The sequence below is a fragment of the Epinephelus fuscoguttatus genome, linkage group LG18, assembly GCF_011397635.1.
Source record: "Epinephelus fuscoguttatus linkage group LG18, E.fuscoguttatus.final_Chr_v1".
Lineage (NCBI taxonomy): Eukaryota > Metazoa > Chordata > Actinopteri > Perciformes > Serranidae > Epinephelus > Epinephelus fuscoguttatus.
This window is the reverse complement of record NC_064769.1, coordinates 23,609,262-23,626,998: the sequence shown is the minus strand read 5'-3', so window position 1 is coordinate 23,626,998 and position 17,737 is coordinate 23,609,262. Positions and strand designations below refer to the sequence as shown.

At 40.6% G+C, this 17,737-nt stretch overlaps 1 long non-coding RNA gene across 1 annotated transcript in view; it reads left to right on the top strand.

Annotated features, from left to right (window-relative positions):
• The window catches only part of LOC125905673 (uncharacterized), a 57,330-nt gene extending 41,320 nt beyond the window's left edge, over positions 1-16,010 (top strand). The window contains exon 3 of the long non-coding RNA XR_007451680.1: positions 15,893-16,010. This is a non-coding gene — a long non-coding RNA (uncharacterized LOC125905673). The remainder of the gene's footprint in view (positions 1-15,892) is intronic.
• The last annotated feature ends 1,727 nt before the right edge of the window (positions 16,011-17,737 follow it).

Sequence of the window (17,737 nt, the reverse complement as noted above, 5' to 3'; positions counted from 1 at the left end):
TTTTTTTCAACCAAGGGTCGAAGCGCTGAACGAGCTGCAAGGTCTTTGTTGTGTTGTCATAAGCTGTTTCATACGGTACAGGGTGTTTGTATACAGCTTGGCACATATGGTACAGGATGTTTGTCTGCATATAAAGCGCTCCTGAAAAATAGATGAGGACATATGGCTGCATTCTTTTTCTTTTATGCTTCCTTCAAACGGTACCTGCAGTAACTGAGAAAAAAAGTTCATGTCAAGTACTGTTGATACAAATAGTTCAATTATAGTGTCATCCTTATAGGTTGAGTTGTCACTTGTTTTCTACAGTATATTCAGAAGTTACAGCATTTGATGTTTACAAGGCAGATGTCACTTGCCTTTATTCTCCGTCAGTTTGGACGATACAAATCCGAGATAAAAGGAATCCTTTGATTTTTCATTGCATGCGATGTCAGCTTGTTGGGCTGATTTTTCTCGTGGTTCTCTTAACTGAATGTGGGCCTATAGTTAGGATACAAGCTTTCAAGCCGTCATCTGTCAATGGGCTGCAAGACAGTTGTGGGTTAGATCCAATAGTATTGATGTCCCCCTGTCCCACAGGGGATGTATGTGTCTTAACTTGAAGAAAACTGCAACAGCATCAACATTCAAACATGGTTTACTTGCTTTCTGGAGGATTTCAAAAAAGACTCCAGTGGCCACTCCGGGCACTAAAAGTCAATACTTGTGCAACAAGAAGCCAAAATTGTCTCAATTTTAAGTTTCAGAATGAGACAGCAGTCTCATTAAAAATACAGACCACAAACTTTCCCCAGGTAAAGATATCTAGATCTGCAGCAGCATCTTGCCTGCAACATGCAAACTATGCTTTACATAGCATAAACTACAGCTTATTCTGTCGTCTCAGTCTTGTTTTCATGAATTTAGATGTGTGAGCCATTGTTTTCCTCATCCCTGCTCCTTAAATGTCCCAAACTACTGAAGCTGTTTGCTTGACTTGTCAGCCTTTTAACCACATGCAGTGATCTGCTTTGCCTTTAAGCTGCTGTTAATATCCACAGAACGTCTGCAGAGCGCCAGTCATGAAGACACGGTTGTAAAGCTAGAATTACCTGCTTAATTGTGCCTTTCCCTTGAAAAAGAATCAGTGGTAGTGATTTGCAAGTGGGAATGAAAGCTTACCTTTACAAAAAAAACCCAAAAAGAAAGCCTGTCTGAAACACCCACAAAAAACAATTCTGCTTCCGTGAGTTTATTTTCTGTATTGTTGAAGTCACAGCTGTTAGATAAAACCAACAATCTGCATGAAATTGTATTAATTGTAACAGATGTTTCCACATGAGCATATTCACAGTAAAATTATGGTCTGTCAGAAGCCAAGAATTGTTGAAAAATATGACATTTTTGAGAAAAAGAATTAAAATTGTATTTGTTCAACAAGACTAGCAGCCCAGACACCTGGAGCAGTAAGTTCTTCTTTTTCAGTTCTTTTTCTTACTCCTCTGGTGGGCATAAAATCATAGTACACACACAAACATGGACAAAAAACAAAAACATAAACACATACCAACAATTTTGCTATTCCATAGTGGTTTACCTTTTACAGCTTTGAGCAGCTCCTCCATTTCCCCTGAAAAAAAAAAAAAGCAAAAGTGTTGACATTTCATTGTACCATACTGTATTTCTTACTGTGCACATTCACTGACATTGTTGCAGCTAGTGTCAGTAAAGGGCAGGAGAGCACAAAGGCTGAGGTTCAGAAGACGGACAGCCTCTGAAACAAAGCTGACCCTCCAACAAACAATCCTCCATCTGAGGCAGCATAGACGCCTGCCAGAGGGGAGCTATTCAGTGGATGTGTGTGCAGGATGTGGCTCGGTGTTTTAACTGTTTGTAGTCTGTGTACCTTACCTTTCCAGACTTTAACACAGTAGGGTATAGCATATAACTAACCCCCCATTTTGAATTGGAAAAAAAGACTGATTATCAAACGAGGCCTGTGTCCTGTTGGCATACTTCAATTGTTTGTGCTTTGGGGTTTGGTCCAAGTAAAAAATCTAATTTATTAAGGGCTCTCTTTTGCGGGTGGTGCTCAGTCTTTTGCAGCTGCTAAATGCACCTGCCTTGTGTTTGAGATGCTGTATGTGTCACTTTGTTTTCCTCTAACAGCTTGTTTGGCACCATTGTGAGCTGTTTTGCTGTTTGGCCTGTCCTGTTCTTTTAATATATCCTTCAGCTATTTTGTGAAAAGGAGTTTTAGACAGGGAGGTATTAGTGTTTCTATCTTCAATTTGCTGGGGACTCACTGTTTCCATGCAACCTGATATTATTGTATGCATGTCCCTGGTATAGCCTTGACTCTTTCCTTTATCATCTGCACTGAGCAAAGTATGACAACATTTTGAGCCTACCACTTGTTAGATAACTAAGCAATTATTTTCATCAAAAATCTGCATGTAACAACAATGTTTATCCTCTAATTGTTGTTAAATTGTTGACACTGGCAAGGATCCATATGTATAATGAATTGATGATGCTTCACAATGCTTGCATAATTTATGGAAGGCAATAAAATGGAGCATAAAGTAAAGGCTTGCTGACCAGCCCATTGTCATTCCCAGGTCATCATATACTAGTGCTTTGTAATGCCCCTTGATGTGTGATACCGACGCCAAAGGAACCCTTTGGGGTCTCTCTGAGATGCACTGGGCTTTGAACTGATTCCAGTGTAGACCCATTCACAGCAAGAAAGTGTATTACATGACTCAGGAGCATCTGTATTTGACAACCTGGGATGAGAATGCTTTGTGCTGACAGAATGGGAAGCTGGTGAGGGATCACATCCTTCTTAAAGTAGTAGCAGATCCTACTGGTTGGTTACAGGAGCATGGTTGGATTTGTTGGTGTTACTACTCAGATATACAATGATTAATGGCATTGCCCTAGCTTTTCCAAACCCCTTAACCCCAACACAGCAGAGTAGAGTGGCCAGACTCTAGGTGGTAAAAGGCATGTGAAAGTAAAAGCTGCTGTTGACTACATGTGTATTGGAGAATAAACACAACAGTATACACCCTACCAGGACCAACAGAGGAAGAAAAGGGGAAAAAAAATCCAGGTACTTGACATGACTTGAAAGTAATGGAAGGATCTTTCCAACAATACTGCGATGGTGAAGTGTCATGGGCTACGGCCAAACCTAGGGTCAGGGCTCAAGTATGCTACACTTCATTAGCACTTGGTAAACAACATAAATACAGCAATGCAATTAATTAAGGCTGACTACATTATTGGTACTTAATTAATCATTGATTCAATGCACCACTCAGCGAGCATGCTAGTGATGCAAATCGAACACATCCACAGTCTCATTCCACAGCCAACAGCATGGGCTGTCTGGTGATGTTCATAATGGATTATCCATTGCTGACTTTTACCTTAAATGAGGTGCACACAGTCTGGCAGGTATTTCTAAAGATCCCTTTCACCACTATGACTATTGAGTGTTCATTCTACAAGCTCAAAAAATAAAACTTTTTCGGAGCACAATAGGAACAAGAGAGGCAGAGTGGGTTGGTAATATTGTCTATTAAGAATGAATGAAGCAAAAAAAATGTACCAATGGCAGACTGTTGAAGAAATTGCAGAATGGAAGGCACACAAAGTGGTGTTCAAATTTGTGAGTAATCACTGATGGGTGACCAAAGCCTATAACAACCCACAAGGCACTGTGTTTTATAGCAATGAAATGTTTCCTGTGTGAGCATTGTTATGTGCAAAAATTGTGCAGGCTCTTGGCAATGCATTTTTTTGCTGTTTAATTTATGTATTTATGCAGTGTACAACCACAACAATCTCAAACACATTTTTTAAATTATTGTTGGCAGCTTTTGTTAGTATTAGGATCTTCCCAGATGAATTCCAGTAAGGCTACCCTGAGGACGGTGGTTGCATTTTATAATTGGTAGTCTGTTGTATGCATGGGCCACAAGTGCCTATCTTTAAATAGGGAATTACATGGTATGCACAAAGGGCCCAGTGGAGCAGTTTGCATCTGGCCTGGCATGGTTTTGATCCACTACCGATTCTTGCTACAATATGGCAAAATCACCACACTGCAACTGTGAGTAACAACAGTTAGTGACCAACTAATATGATGGCATGCAGAGAAGCAGAACCCTTGTACCCTGAGCCCTCACCGCAGGTTTTTACTGTCTCCAGACTCAGTACAACACAACACAGGATAGCCAGCATAGCCTCATTCTGCCCATCACAGGATCCCGTTGGCTTACAAGAAGATCTGAGTGTGAGAAAGGCAGAGCTAAACTGTTAAACAGAAGGCAAAGCTGTGCAGAACAACAGCCAAAAACATAGGTTTGGACAAAAACAGCCAGGGAGATCACCTGCATACACGAGGAAATAATTAGCTTAGGCTAATTTTTAAATTACCTTTGACTGTCATGTAACAATCGGGCCTACCATCAAGCAAACTGAATAAATTAAAAAGTGTTAAATTCCCTTCCACGACTGAAGTGTAAAATCATGATTCCCCACTTCAGAGGACCGATCTTGGAATGAGTAATGCATGGTGGCTTACTGTGCCAGCAAAAGTCTGGCACTGCTTTGCTGGTTATTTCTGAGTAGAGGGACATGAAGCAACAGTTAATTCCCAAGACATGTTTAATTGTGAAAAACCAAGCACTCCGTACTATTAACAGACAGGTTACAGCCTCTAATCATGTTACCCCTAGTTCTTCTGCTTCTGCTTAATGAAAAGAAACCATGTGGATCATGTGGAATTGAATATAAAAACCCCAACTGTAGCAGGAACAAAACAGAGAAATGTTGACAAAAGCATACCAGTGCACTGATAATAATCTATATAAAAATAGAAATATTAGAAAAAAATGAACAAAATAAAATATTGTTAAGTTGACAGAGCATTAAATAGCACCAAGACTTCTGAATCAAAATGAGTTTTAAGCCAAGACTTAGCCAATATATCATTGAAGATGAAGAAGGAGGGCTATTCAATAAAGTGCAACATCATATTTGGTTTTGAAGAAGTATGGTAAATAGTTCTGAGGCTTTAAAAAATTCAAAAATACCTGAAGGAGCTAAACCATTGAGTCAAAATAAGATCAATGTGAGTATTTTCTTGGTAATTTGCCTGTTTTTAGTCCCATGTCTGGCTGCTGAATTTTGAAGAAGTAGCTGGCCTTGTTGCTGACAGAGGAGTACAGAGATTTTTAGATCCCTTTGCAGAGATGGCAAAAGCATGAATAATTCTCTCATGATCCAGACTGACATATTAATTCCCTGACAGAAATATAAGTAAGTTTTAGTGTCGGGCTTTGCATTACTGGCAAGACAACCTGGGGGTTTAATACTATTTCTTGCAGCTTTAGGAAGCTAAGACAGGATGTCTGAAATGTAAGAACTTAGATTTACGAATATTAAGCTGCATGAAGCTTTGTGACCTCTGGTACTTGTCTACTAGACAATTTTCATGTGTATCCAGCACATCAGAATTGGTCAGATCAAGAGGTAAAGCAGGATGTCATCGGCATAAGAGAAGACATCATTAATCCTACCTGCAGGTCCCAGGATGAGCACAGAAAGAGAAAATAATTAGGGGGCCCAGGATTGGGTCTAGCAGATTACCACAATTCAGGAATGTTGGACATGACATGAGGCAGAGTATTCCATTTTATATAGAAACTATCTGAATTTATCTGTTATAGTCTCTGCCTCTCCTCTACCCTTCATTTTTCTTTCTTTGTGTTCCCTGCACTCTTGTCTCTGTGGGCATGTGTGGACATCTGTTCTTCTAACTTATCAATGGCTGCAGTATATCAACCCTCTCCTCTCAAACTTTGTCAGATCGTCCACAACAGTGGTAGCTACATTTCAGGCCAAAGTAGTGTTTTCATTCCTTAGATTCCTGGGTTTTGTTTCTGAGTTTACCTTTTGTCTCCTTGTGCTCACATTCATCTCCGCCTGTCAGCCTGCCACTCTGGACTTCCTGTCTGCGGCCTGCCTGGTCAGTCTCAACCATCAAACTCAGCTCATCACTCCTGCCTACTCAATCACTGGATCAGCCCAATGAACACTTGTCCTGCTTGCCTACCTAAACAAATCTCAGTTTGCCATTACCTTTAAACTGCCTTCCTATTCTGTGTGCTGCATGAACTCATTACTGAACTTTACATTACCAGTGTGAAAACAAAAAGGATGCATCTTTCTTACACAATAAGGCAAATGGGGATACATCTTGTTCAAATCGGTACAGATCAATTGCAAGTTATTCAACACACAACAAACTATTCTGGGATTAGAATGCAATGCTGGGCATTACACTCTGTACTGAACTGTAGTGTTATAGCCAAATGGGCCAGTTAGTTGGATAATGACTACTGATGGGCCCCTTGATATCAAGGCCTTGATGTAAATGGTAAGTGGACTACACTTGTATGATGCTTTCCTAGTCTTCTGGCCACTTGCTTTTACACTACATGTCACATTTACCCATTCACACACACATATTCACGCACTGGTGGCCAAGGCACCGTACATGGTGCCACCTGCTACTCAGTAACCATTCACATGCACTCGCGTCAATGGAACAGCCATCGGAGCAATTTCGGGTTTCGGATTTCTCAGGTATCCTTGGGCAAGATACTGAGCCCAAGTATCCAGACATGCAGATTGGAGGAGCTGGGTATCAAACCATCGATCTTCCGATAAGTGGACGACCCCCCTACCTTCTGCGCTGACGTAGTTACAGTGTAGCACAGACAATTGTTTAATCCATGAATATGAGACTTTTTGACAAAGTGAGCTCTTCTCACATCACTGAAATGTCTAATACAATGTTAAAGACCAAACCTTGCAACTGAGACATAAAGGAGCTCCAGATTAGTTGATGCTCAGACAGAAAGACTTCCAAGAGTGACCTCATACTCTTTGTTTAATGATTTCTTCATGAAGTCTGTCAGCTTAGAAAAGTACTTTAAAAGAGCCGCCTTCAAAATCCCTTTTTCCCCTGTAACTACTGTCTATTTTTATTTTTTAGATCTGTGGAGAGTATCTGTCTCGTCGTTTCCTCTTTGTACTGGTAGGGTGCCAAGAAGGTTGTGTTCCTTTGAAGCTTAGTGTTCTGAGCTACAGCAGGGGCTATAGACCAACCAACCATTAAATTCTAATGTAGTTCTGGTTAGACTGCAAATTATTGAGTTGATGGCTTCGAGTGTAACTTTTAACATTTGTCAACATATATTTTGTCACATTTAGAGTTTTTGTGGAACTTTGTCTCAATTGAAAATCAAATGGCTCCTCTTCAGGGTGCAGGGGAAAATTCACTGGAGCAACAAGCCCCCTGAGCAAGGAGAGATTATTGTGTTGATACTTAATACTTGATGCGTGGGTCTGATGACAAGTGTGGCACCAGTGTTATGCTGCTGCACTCATGCATCAAATAAGAGCCAAAAACTGGCTTTGGGATCGACTTAATACATTTGAAATCTTTAGCATTTGTTATGCATATTAATGGTTATGGTTTGTTTTGTAAGTAATTAAAACGTCACTACAGTTAGGCTTCATAACTCTGAAATGAGGAGGATTTATCTTTCATTTTAACTGGTCTACCACCTCCATCTTTTATCAAGGTCTCTATCCTCTGAGGCTTTTTACTAATAAACACTTGAGAACACAATAAAGCCTGGAAAAGAAAAAGAATGAAAAGCAGAAAGAGAAGGGGGTTGTGCTAAATCTCTAAGGGAGCCACGAAGTAAAGGCTGACAGAGAAACAGGAAGAAAGGAGATGAGAGTGAAGACAGTGCTTTGACCTTAAAGTTATGTACGGCACCCGACAGTACACAGACAGTCAAAATGTATATTAGGCTGCGTTAGTTTCATAACTCCCCTGAAACCTTGTGTACCGCCAATTTTAGGTCAACTCATCTCATGAAAAAGTACACTGCTTAAACGTTTTGTTGCAGCTCAGTGCATGACCTTGAGAATAATGTGTCACTCAAGGTGGTACACACACAAACAAAGAAGAATGCTAAAAATATGTGCATCCATGTAAGTTTAATTCAAAAATACAAACTCTGACAGCACATGAATTGTATTCTGTAAAAGTTTGAAAGCCTTTAGCGTGTTCGTAAATGCCTGAATGTGTACCGAGAGACCATGTCAATCTCGCGTTCGCAAGGACTTGGGAACCAAGGGCCAGCGATGGTGGTCATTTATCATTGTGGCTGTTATCTTTTCTTTCCATTGTTCCAATCTCTCTCTCTCTTTCAATCTCCACATGTGATGCTATCTTGGACCTCTTAATCAGGTTACCAGTCACAGCTGTTTATGCCCCTGGGAGGACGGAGTCTTGTCGACTGTCAGGACACATTGTTCCACCAGTGAAGAAGAGGAGATGAAGAGATTAGAGGTTGCACTCGCAGCGCTACCGAGACCTCTGAATAGTCAGAGATAAAGGGGGAAAGTGGAGATGGAGAAAGACAGGGAAGTGTGAATGAGAAAATGGGCGTCAAAGCCCGGTCAGTCAGCTGCAGCCATTGTCTATGTCATAGACAACTCCCTGAGATCATAGACTGTGATCTCAGCTGTGTTGTTTGAGAAGCATTAGCTAGTTTTTCAGCAAGGTCCCTCAAGTGGATTGTTTTTTTTTTTTTCTTGATAAACAACATAAGTGTATGAGATGCAACAATGTGCCCACTTTGTCATCCAGCACCCCTTTTAATTGTAGGGGACTGAAGGATAAGTAGTAGTATTTGTTTTTTCCGAAGGTCACACTGTGAAGAAACCTCTACTGCTGATTGTTGGATATATTGTTGAAAAGTCTTTATTGCCACCTCTCTGTGTCTGAGTCACTTGTCACAACACCTGGGGCATGTCTTATCTTTGCAATATCTGGCTTCACAAAACCAAATAGAGTCAGCCATGGTAAATTGGTCTCATGAAGGCAGGAATCATTTGCTGTCAACCCTTGCTTTTCCAATCTGATTATGAGCACAATGTGACAAATTGACTATCACATGCCACATAAGCCCTGTTTCCACCAAACACTTGCAGTATGGTACCTTTGGAACCAAAAGTAACCCTTCAGACATGGTACCTAGACCCTTGGTCCGCTTAGCGTTTCTACCGCAACACTACCATTTCATGTGGGCAGGGTTGTTGTCACTTGCTGCTCCGTCCAGCACTCACTGTATTTCCTCCTTTATTAGTCTGCACCTCAATTACCGTCAACAGAGCATGTTTTTTTTAGACCAAAATAAAACAGGCCACAGGGGATATTTAAAATGTGCATTTAGTTCTTCTCAGGCAAGCTCAGGGGTTCAGTGTTGCTGGAGCCGCAGTTCATATAATCTGCTCGAAATGAATATATATTTTTAAACGCTTGAAGATCCACCCCTTACCAAATGTGTATGTCATCCAAAAGAGATAGTAAAAACTAATGGAATGGTCAGAGTTGTCACACTGAAATTTAAGGTGTGCTGATGGATTCATGTCATCAACTCATACATTGAGTAACATAACGAGTAAATGTTCCGCCTTAAAAGTCGCCGGCAGTTGGCCCAGTTTAAGCTTTTTTTTTTTCTCAGACTCCAGCTACTACGAGAGGCAGCAAAACATCCTTTTATTTTATAGTTGCAGTTTACTAATATATGTAAGACTTGCCATGGAATGAACAGTGGTTACATGAGCCTCAAAACCAGCCACAACTCAGCCCTGAGCAGAGTGACCGTCCGCTATTGACCAATCAACGGACTGTAGTGTTCACAGCTCCACCTTTTAGTACCAGATCTGTGAGCTAGGTACCCCAACAGAAGGGTGACCAATAATGGGGACAGTATGGAACAATTCCATTGGTACCATCCACAACTTTTCACAGTGGAAACTGAAAAAATGCGTACCAAACTGAACCGTAGCCCACTGCTTGGTGGAAACGGGGCTATAGACAAGTCCATAGCATACATATAACTACCGTTAGCCTTGAAAAACAAACTTGTTCCAGGAACAATATAAATGCAAGTTACAGACAAAAATATTTTAGGATCAAAAACAACTTTTTAAATAGTTTGGGATGGAAATACATTTTGTGCTGTCAAATATTCATTCAAATATTTGATCCAAATGCCCTCATGCAAGATAAGGCCTGCAGCTATTTATAATATTTTAGGTGTTTAAGGCATGTTTTGGATACTCGATAGAGAATATTCCACAAGCAAGATGTATTATAAAGTAGAATACACAGAGGATAACAGGGATACCTATAATGGAATGAAAAACACGTGGAACAAGTCGTACGTTGTCTTGACACATTACAGGCAAACACAATTTCAGATTTTTTCAGTAGGACATAATCCTCCCATATATAATAACATATCAGTGTTCCATTCAGCATATGCCGTATTTCTTTTTCCAATTATAGGGGCAAGCAAGTGTCGACATTATATTTCATCCACTTGTCCACAAAAAAATTTAGTTGAAAATTTCTGTTTCATTCTCAGCAGCAGTCAGTTTGACCCTCCTGCCCTCTTGTCATGCTTGATTATAATCATACAATGGTAAAGCTGCTACACAGAAATGTCAAGCAGGTGTATTAATAATGAAGAAATTCATTTTACATGCTGGAAAATATATAGTGCAGCAGAATGGGATTTGAATTCATGAATAGCATTGTAAAGCGCCTGGAAAAACTGTCAGAAAATTAATCTACTGTGCCACTCAGCTCAAAGCCAGAGAACGGTAACTTTGTGCAAGGAAACAGAGGAAAGAATTCACAGCATGTGACCTGACACTCTACTTTAATGTGGCATTACTGGCATCCATTAAACTTGTATGAACATTTATGAACTTTGAAGTCACTATATGCAGAATTTGAAAATGTTCAACTTTGGTGGCCTCAATTGTAGTGTCACAAAAAGGCCCAGAGGCAGACAACAATGCATTTTGCAGCTTAAACAAAGTAAATTTTACATCAGATGCAAGGCAGTTACATAGAAAGTCAGTGGATAGACATGAGTGGATAATTTGCCTTTACACACAGCCATACTCCACACACAGGATTGCTGAGTATATTTCTTGCTAGCTATGTGTGTCCTGTGTTTGGATTCACACACAGGATACCAGCAACAGTTGGTAATGCCATTAAATGCCACAACACAGCAGGTACAGGACAGGGCAGGTAGTCAGTACACAATACAGGTCAACATTCCTGCACAGTCTCTTCACAAAATCCCTGGCAGTTAGGCTGTTTCGTACGTCGAACGGCTGGGAGGCAGGCAAGTAAGTGGAGACGTTTGCCCAACCACACACACAGTTTAGTTAAATGACAGGCAACAGTACCTTGTAGGAGCAGAAAGGGGACATAGACGTGGAGGCAGAAGGTCCAGAACCAGGTAAGTACACAGCCCAAGCGGACAAACAGAAGGAAATAGGCAGAAGGTTGGTTGAGGGCAGGTAGAGAATCGAGAAGCCACTCACAGGTGTGGCAACATGGTAAAAGTCGCTGGACCACAGGAAACCACAGGTAAGCAGATGGGATCATTCACACTGTAGCATCATCTTCAGATGAAAATGCCAAACAGCCACCAAGGACCCAGAAGTAGATCTTAAGGTCGGGGACAGAGGGCTGGTGTGTTTACTGAAGATCAGACAAGGCAGGTAGGTCAGAGACAGGGAGGGTCGGTGGTGGGAAATTAGTCCAGAAAAGACTGCCGGAGAGTCTTCTTCTTCTTCTTGCAAAGACTGTCTGTGAGGCTGGGCTATATATTCTAGCTGTGAGTTATCAGAGACAGGCCTTGATGAGATGGGCATGACTTTAGCTGAGAGGTGGTAAACGAGGGTGAGCGCAAAACTTCTGAATGGGAACTGGGTGACAGGGCAGGCAGAAATGATCAGGCGACTAGTAATGCAAAACTTTGAAATGGACAAACATTGCGAAAAGAGTCGATTCAAAAGTGTAACCTCACCTTCAGGCTACCTCCACAAGGCAAGTAAATCTGAAAACACAGTTTACAGCACATGTGAAAAATAACATGCATGCAGTGCTTGCAGGGAATTTTCAAAAGGTTCTCCATCCACACTGAAATACCCTCTGTTTCCTCCATATATTTTGTACACTACAGCAATCATCATACAGTTAACTGTGCTTGGTCCCAGAAGGTTCAACCTCCATTCAGACCATATAAAAGAAGGGATGTAGCCACCGTGACATCACCCTTTCGTTTATGGACTACTGTTTTAAAACCTTGAGTTTTTGCCTTGGTATTTTGGCCATCACCATCTCTTTTGGAGCAAGACGTTTTGGAGAAGTTGGTGTAGCTATGCAGAAGTGATTAGTAGATCTGACAAGGAACCTGAGGACAGTGCCTTGGTAGCAACTTGTCAATCACAACCACCCCTAAAGCAGTGGCTCCCAACTGGTCCAGCAACAGGGTCCAGATTTCTCCTTTAGTCAGGAAATGGCACTTCAGAATTAAAGCTTGCACTGGAAATTCACTGAACTTCAATGATACAGTGTGTTTTTAACTAACTTGACACATTCGAGAGTCACTTGGAGTCCATTCACAATGGGACCCGCTTTTGGACCTTAACCCACTAGTTTGGAACCACTGTCCTAAAGCATGCCCAGCTTTAACTCTAAGTTGGACCATAACTTATAAAATCATGCTGTGTTGAGGAAGACCTAGAACTAGCTATTGGGGCCATAAACTTAAACATAAACATAAAAAATGTTACCAGAAGTAAAGTAGGGTCAGAGGACGTAAGTGGAGTGCAAAATGAGATATGGGATTTAAATCAGTGGTTGCAGGTTTGTCCTTCAATCACATAGTGTTTATATGCATGTTTGAAATGTGTAATAGATGTTACTGCTCTAATTTAGTATGGGATCTTAGTGTAAGTGTGACAAAATGATCTCTGACCATAATTGTTTTTGTAAGGTGGTACAAGAATAAGTGCATGCGAAGTTGATCTAGTGATGTGTTGCTGTCTTGTGTTGTCACTTGGAAGTAGAGCAGTAAGTGTAGGATTGGAGTTGTGGTTTAGGATCTGAAACTTGAATTTAATGGCATGATTATTTATGTAGTTTTGAAAAGTCAAGATGTCAGAATGTGAGAGTGCAATGATGAGTCCAAAGGGGGAGGTTATGGTCATGGATCTTGTAAGCCCTTCTGTATAGTCTTGCTATTACTTCAGTGGTTTCCTTTGTGGTGAGGGACCAAAAAGGGAGACAGCAGGATATTTTCGAGAGAATGATCGCATGAATGTGTGTGTCTGAAACAGCAGGGGTGAGATATGGTCTGATCTTGTTACAGACATACAATTTCTGGTTGAGCTTCTTCTTTGTTAGGTTCTGAAAGTGAGATGTGAGTCAAGGAATACTCCAAGATATTTGTAGGTCTCTGTGATGGTTGTTGTTCGATTTGCAAAATGAATAGGGTCAGACGTTCGTTTTTTAATTCATTTCCGTAACTTATCCTGGTAGGCATCCCAGCTGACACTGGGCGAGAGGCAGGTCACCAGACTATCACAGGGCTGACACATAGACACAGACAACCATTCACACTCACATTCACACCTACGGACAATTTGGAGTCACCAATTAACCTGCATGTCTTTGGACTGTGGGAGGAAGCCAGAGTACCCTGAGAAAGCCCACGCTGACACAGGGTTTGAACCCTCCGCCCTGGAACCCTCTTGATGTGAGGTGATGCTAACCACCATGCCGGAGGAATACTTCAAGATATTTGTAGGTTTCTGTGATGGTTGTTGTTCGATTTGCAAAATGAACGAGCCTGCGTGTCTTTGGATTGTGGGAGGAAGCCAGAATACCCTGAGAAAACCCACGCTGATATGGGGAGAACATGCAAACTCCAAACAGAAGGGCTCCCCCATTCTGGGTTTGAACCCTCCGCTCTGGGTTCCAACCAGGAACCCTCTTGCTGTGAGGTGACAATGCTAACCACCATGCTGGAGGAATACTCCAAGATGTTTGTAGGTTTGCGTGATGGCTAATGTTTGATTTGCAAAATGAATAGGGTCAGACATAGATATTGTTTTTTCACTTTTCAGACCTAGAAATAACCACTTAACTCAGACACCTCCTATTTTCTAAAACCAAAATTCAGTTGTTCTCACTGACATATCTTTGGAATTTCTGTTACTGGGAAATTAAACAATTATAAGAAAGTTATTTGATTACATCCATAATGTTTTAACTAAAAACCCTTCTTCCCTGCTGCACTGAGACCATTTAGCACATAATTGTTTCAGTCTTATGAATTAATTTTCCCATTCAGCTGGCTTATTTTTGCTATAGCTTAAGAGATTTTCTTTGTTTAAATGCTACAGTTTTTAAGCATTGATCACCCAGGAGCTAATTATTGCATTATGTGTTCGTCCTTGGATCAAATTTCACAAAAACTGTCGGTTCTGGCCACAGGGTGCAGAAAAGGTTAAGTGTCGAGTAAAAGACGTAGAGTATGTTGGGCACAGTTGTCACTCACCGCTCAGTTCATTTGAAACTCAAGTGAAAAGTGAGAGACAGTTATTCATCCAAGTTTAATGGTATACCACTATAGCAGATTTCAATTTGTACAGAAAATGCACCTGAGTAGAGAGTATGGAGGGACGTTTAATAAAGCCTCAATGTACCTTTCGCTGCTATGACAGTATAATGACAGTCTAGTGTGTATTTAATAACAGTCATCATGAGCATAAAGGTAGGGGGAGGGATAGAGGCGGAACTGAGGAGGAAATTAAATTGAGATGCAATGACTTCTGCTGTGTTGTATTTTATTCTGTAATACTGATTCTCTGATAATGGGTTTTGTGATGTTCATTTAAGATAGGTGACTGTTTTTTTGTATCGTTAATTTGAAACGGGTGATGATATTTTCTGTTGTGTTGATTTGCTCGGGCTTTGCAGCTATTTATTCTTTGAATCTGTTCCGCATGACAGCAATTATCACCATCTTTAAAGAGCTGAGCAAATGTGACACTGTATTGGCCCAAAGGCTCCGCTGAATATATTTATGAGGGGTCCGGGGTTCTTGATTTATTAAAATGTAAACATTTTGAATAGTTGCTTGTGTTTGTTTTTCCCTTTTATCCCTCTAAGAAAAGAGTCAGCGGAGATGTAATTGAAACCAGAGTAGGATGTCACCCATTAAAAATATTTGAATTATTTATTAACAGTGAACTGAACTCACTGCTGATGAGAGTTCAATTACATCTGAAGGGGAGGAGGAGGAGGAGGAGGAGGAGGGGCGAAGGTTTGTGGTGCAGGAGTCGTGCAGTGACAGAGGAAACGAGAATAAATACGAAGAAATAAATATGAGGGAGAGCGAGTGGGTGGGGAGATAGAAAGAGCAGTAGGAGTAAAGAGTTGAGATGGGGTTTCAATAATAAATAAAACAAATCTGTGTAAGCCTTGATTATATTGCTTTTCCATTTGCACAGGGGAAAACAACTGAATAATTGATAAAACCTAAATGTGTGGGGGCCGTCGATGCATATTCAGTCTCATTTTTTTAAGATATTCAATTCTTAGCAAGCATGTAAAAAAAATGTGTGGCATTATTACAGTGCTAACTGAACATCACAGACCTTCCTCAAGAACTAAAATGACCAGTCCTGATTACATTTCTTGCAAATAATTGATTTATGTCTTCTCCCTCAGTGAGGCTGATGAATTCTCAAAGGATTATTTGGCTTACAAGAGCGATCATAAAAATCCAATTCACCAGTTCAGCAGAAGTGGTGAATGTGTGCCTCAACAATTTGCTTGCAAGTGTGTATTCATGTGTGTGTTATATGTGTCTGGGGTTCAGTGCCCCACAGTAGAATTGGCCATTTACTGTTGATTATATGGCTTCATTCACAGAGTGACGAAGTGACAAGACTGGCTGCGAACCAGTGACAGTGTGTCTGAGAAATGACTTGTAATAGGCTATTACTGCACAAGAACTCCTTGTCTCCAGCAGTCAGCTGCTGGGATCTTCGCCGCCACTGGAGGGAATACAAAACAGGTAGAGAGGAAGAGGGAGATGGAGAGAGACTGACTGATAGACTGGCTGAACGAGGTAAAGATGCCAGGAGGAAATCAAAGATGGTCAAGAAGGCTCCAGAGAGATGAGATGATTTGGAGAGGAATTGTTTCACCCTCCAAATAGGGAGACTGCAGAGAAAATAATCCTTTGTGAACAGATGTCTTGCTTGTGTGATATGTGTTTTAAAGGCACAATTCGTGATCCAAATGTCAAGAAAAAGTAATGCAACCACCAAATGTCAAACTACAAGGCTGGAGTCTGCAGTCTTGCAAATAATTCCCCAAAAGTAATTGGCTGTGTCCAAAATTATTCACTACTCACTCCATAGTCCACTACATAGCGAGTTTGCCATTTTGTTGTGCTGTCCAAAGGCATCGTGGGAATTATTATATGCTATATAGTGGACTGAGAGTATCCCACAATGTGTGTGACAAGAAGTGTACAACCGATGGTCAGTCACCAAGCAATATAACCCATCATGGTACACCGTAGCCTGACGTGCAGAAAGGTAACTATGTGACGCAGACCTTCTGTCTATTTTTGTAAGCTGAAACCATTTCCCTCAGTGGAAACAAAGCTTTTATTTACTTTAATTTCACACATAGGAAACTATAAATTGAGAAGATAATAAAGCCCCCACATGAATAGCATTTTAAGTCTTGTGTGTGATTCATCCTGGCTTCATATGAGCAGAGGAAATATCAGCTTGTCACTAGACTAATTTATACAATGTAAAATGCCATAGGCTTGTGCTAATAACTTTAGCATGTCATATATTTTTTTAAAACGTATTTAGTATAAGACAGTTGTTTTGTCTGTGAACCTGAGATGTAATAAAGACGAATTTTGTAACGTTACCTTAATGTTGTTGTTGTCCCTGGCTTCATATGAGTAGAGGAAAAGTCCGCTAGCTGCTAGGCTAATTTATACAATGTAAAATGCCATAGGCTTGCAGACAAGTGTTTGTCTGTGAATCCTGCGAGTTATAGTGAAGCTGATTTGTGTACTTGTGTTTGAAATTGTGTTTGAAAAGTATTTGCATTTGTCATTTCTGCAAAGCCACTTACATTACAATTGTATATTATCATTATTATTGTGGTAAATAAATGGAAACTTTATGTCTCTCAACAACAATTTGGTTAACTTGTTATGTTTAGGCACAAAACCACATGGTTATGGTTATGAAAACATCGTATTTTGGCCTAAAACACCCATGTTTGATGGCACAAAAGCTGCTGAAAAAGCAGGGGTAGGTGGGTGGAAAAACTAGTAGTTTCCATGGCTCAAACACCAATGGGATACATTTGGATTGGTCAGTGAAAATCACCTAGGATTGGTTTGGTGGCTCAAACACCGCTAGGAAACCGCTAGGTGCCACAAACATTGCTTTCTTTGGGGTTGCTGCAGGGGTCGCACACACTGCAAGGTTGACCGCAAAGGGTCACCAAAAGAACACCTGGTGTTATTTGTTAGTCTCAAAAAGTCAGTACATTTACATGACACTTGAAAAAAACGAATTATTGCCTTAATCCGACTATAACTGGACAACTGAAGTGCATGTAAACACATTACTCTGACTAATATCGGAGTTCTCCAACTCCAATTAAGACACCCAAATAATGCGATTGGAATTCGGTTTTCTCCAGCATGTATACGCCTTAATCGGAGTTAAATTAGAC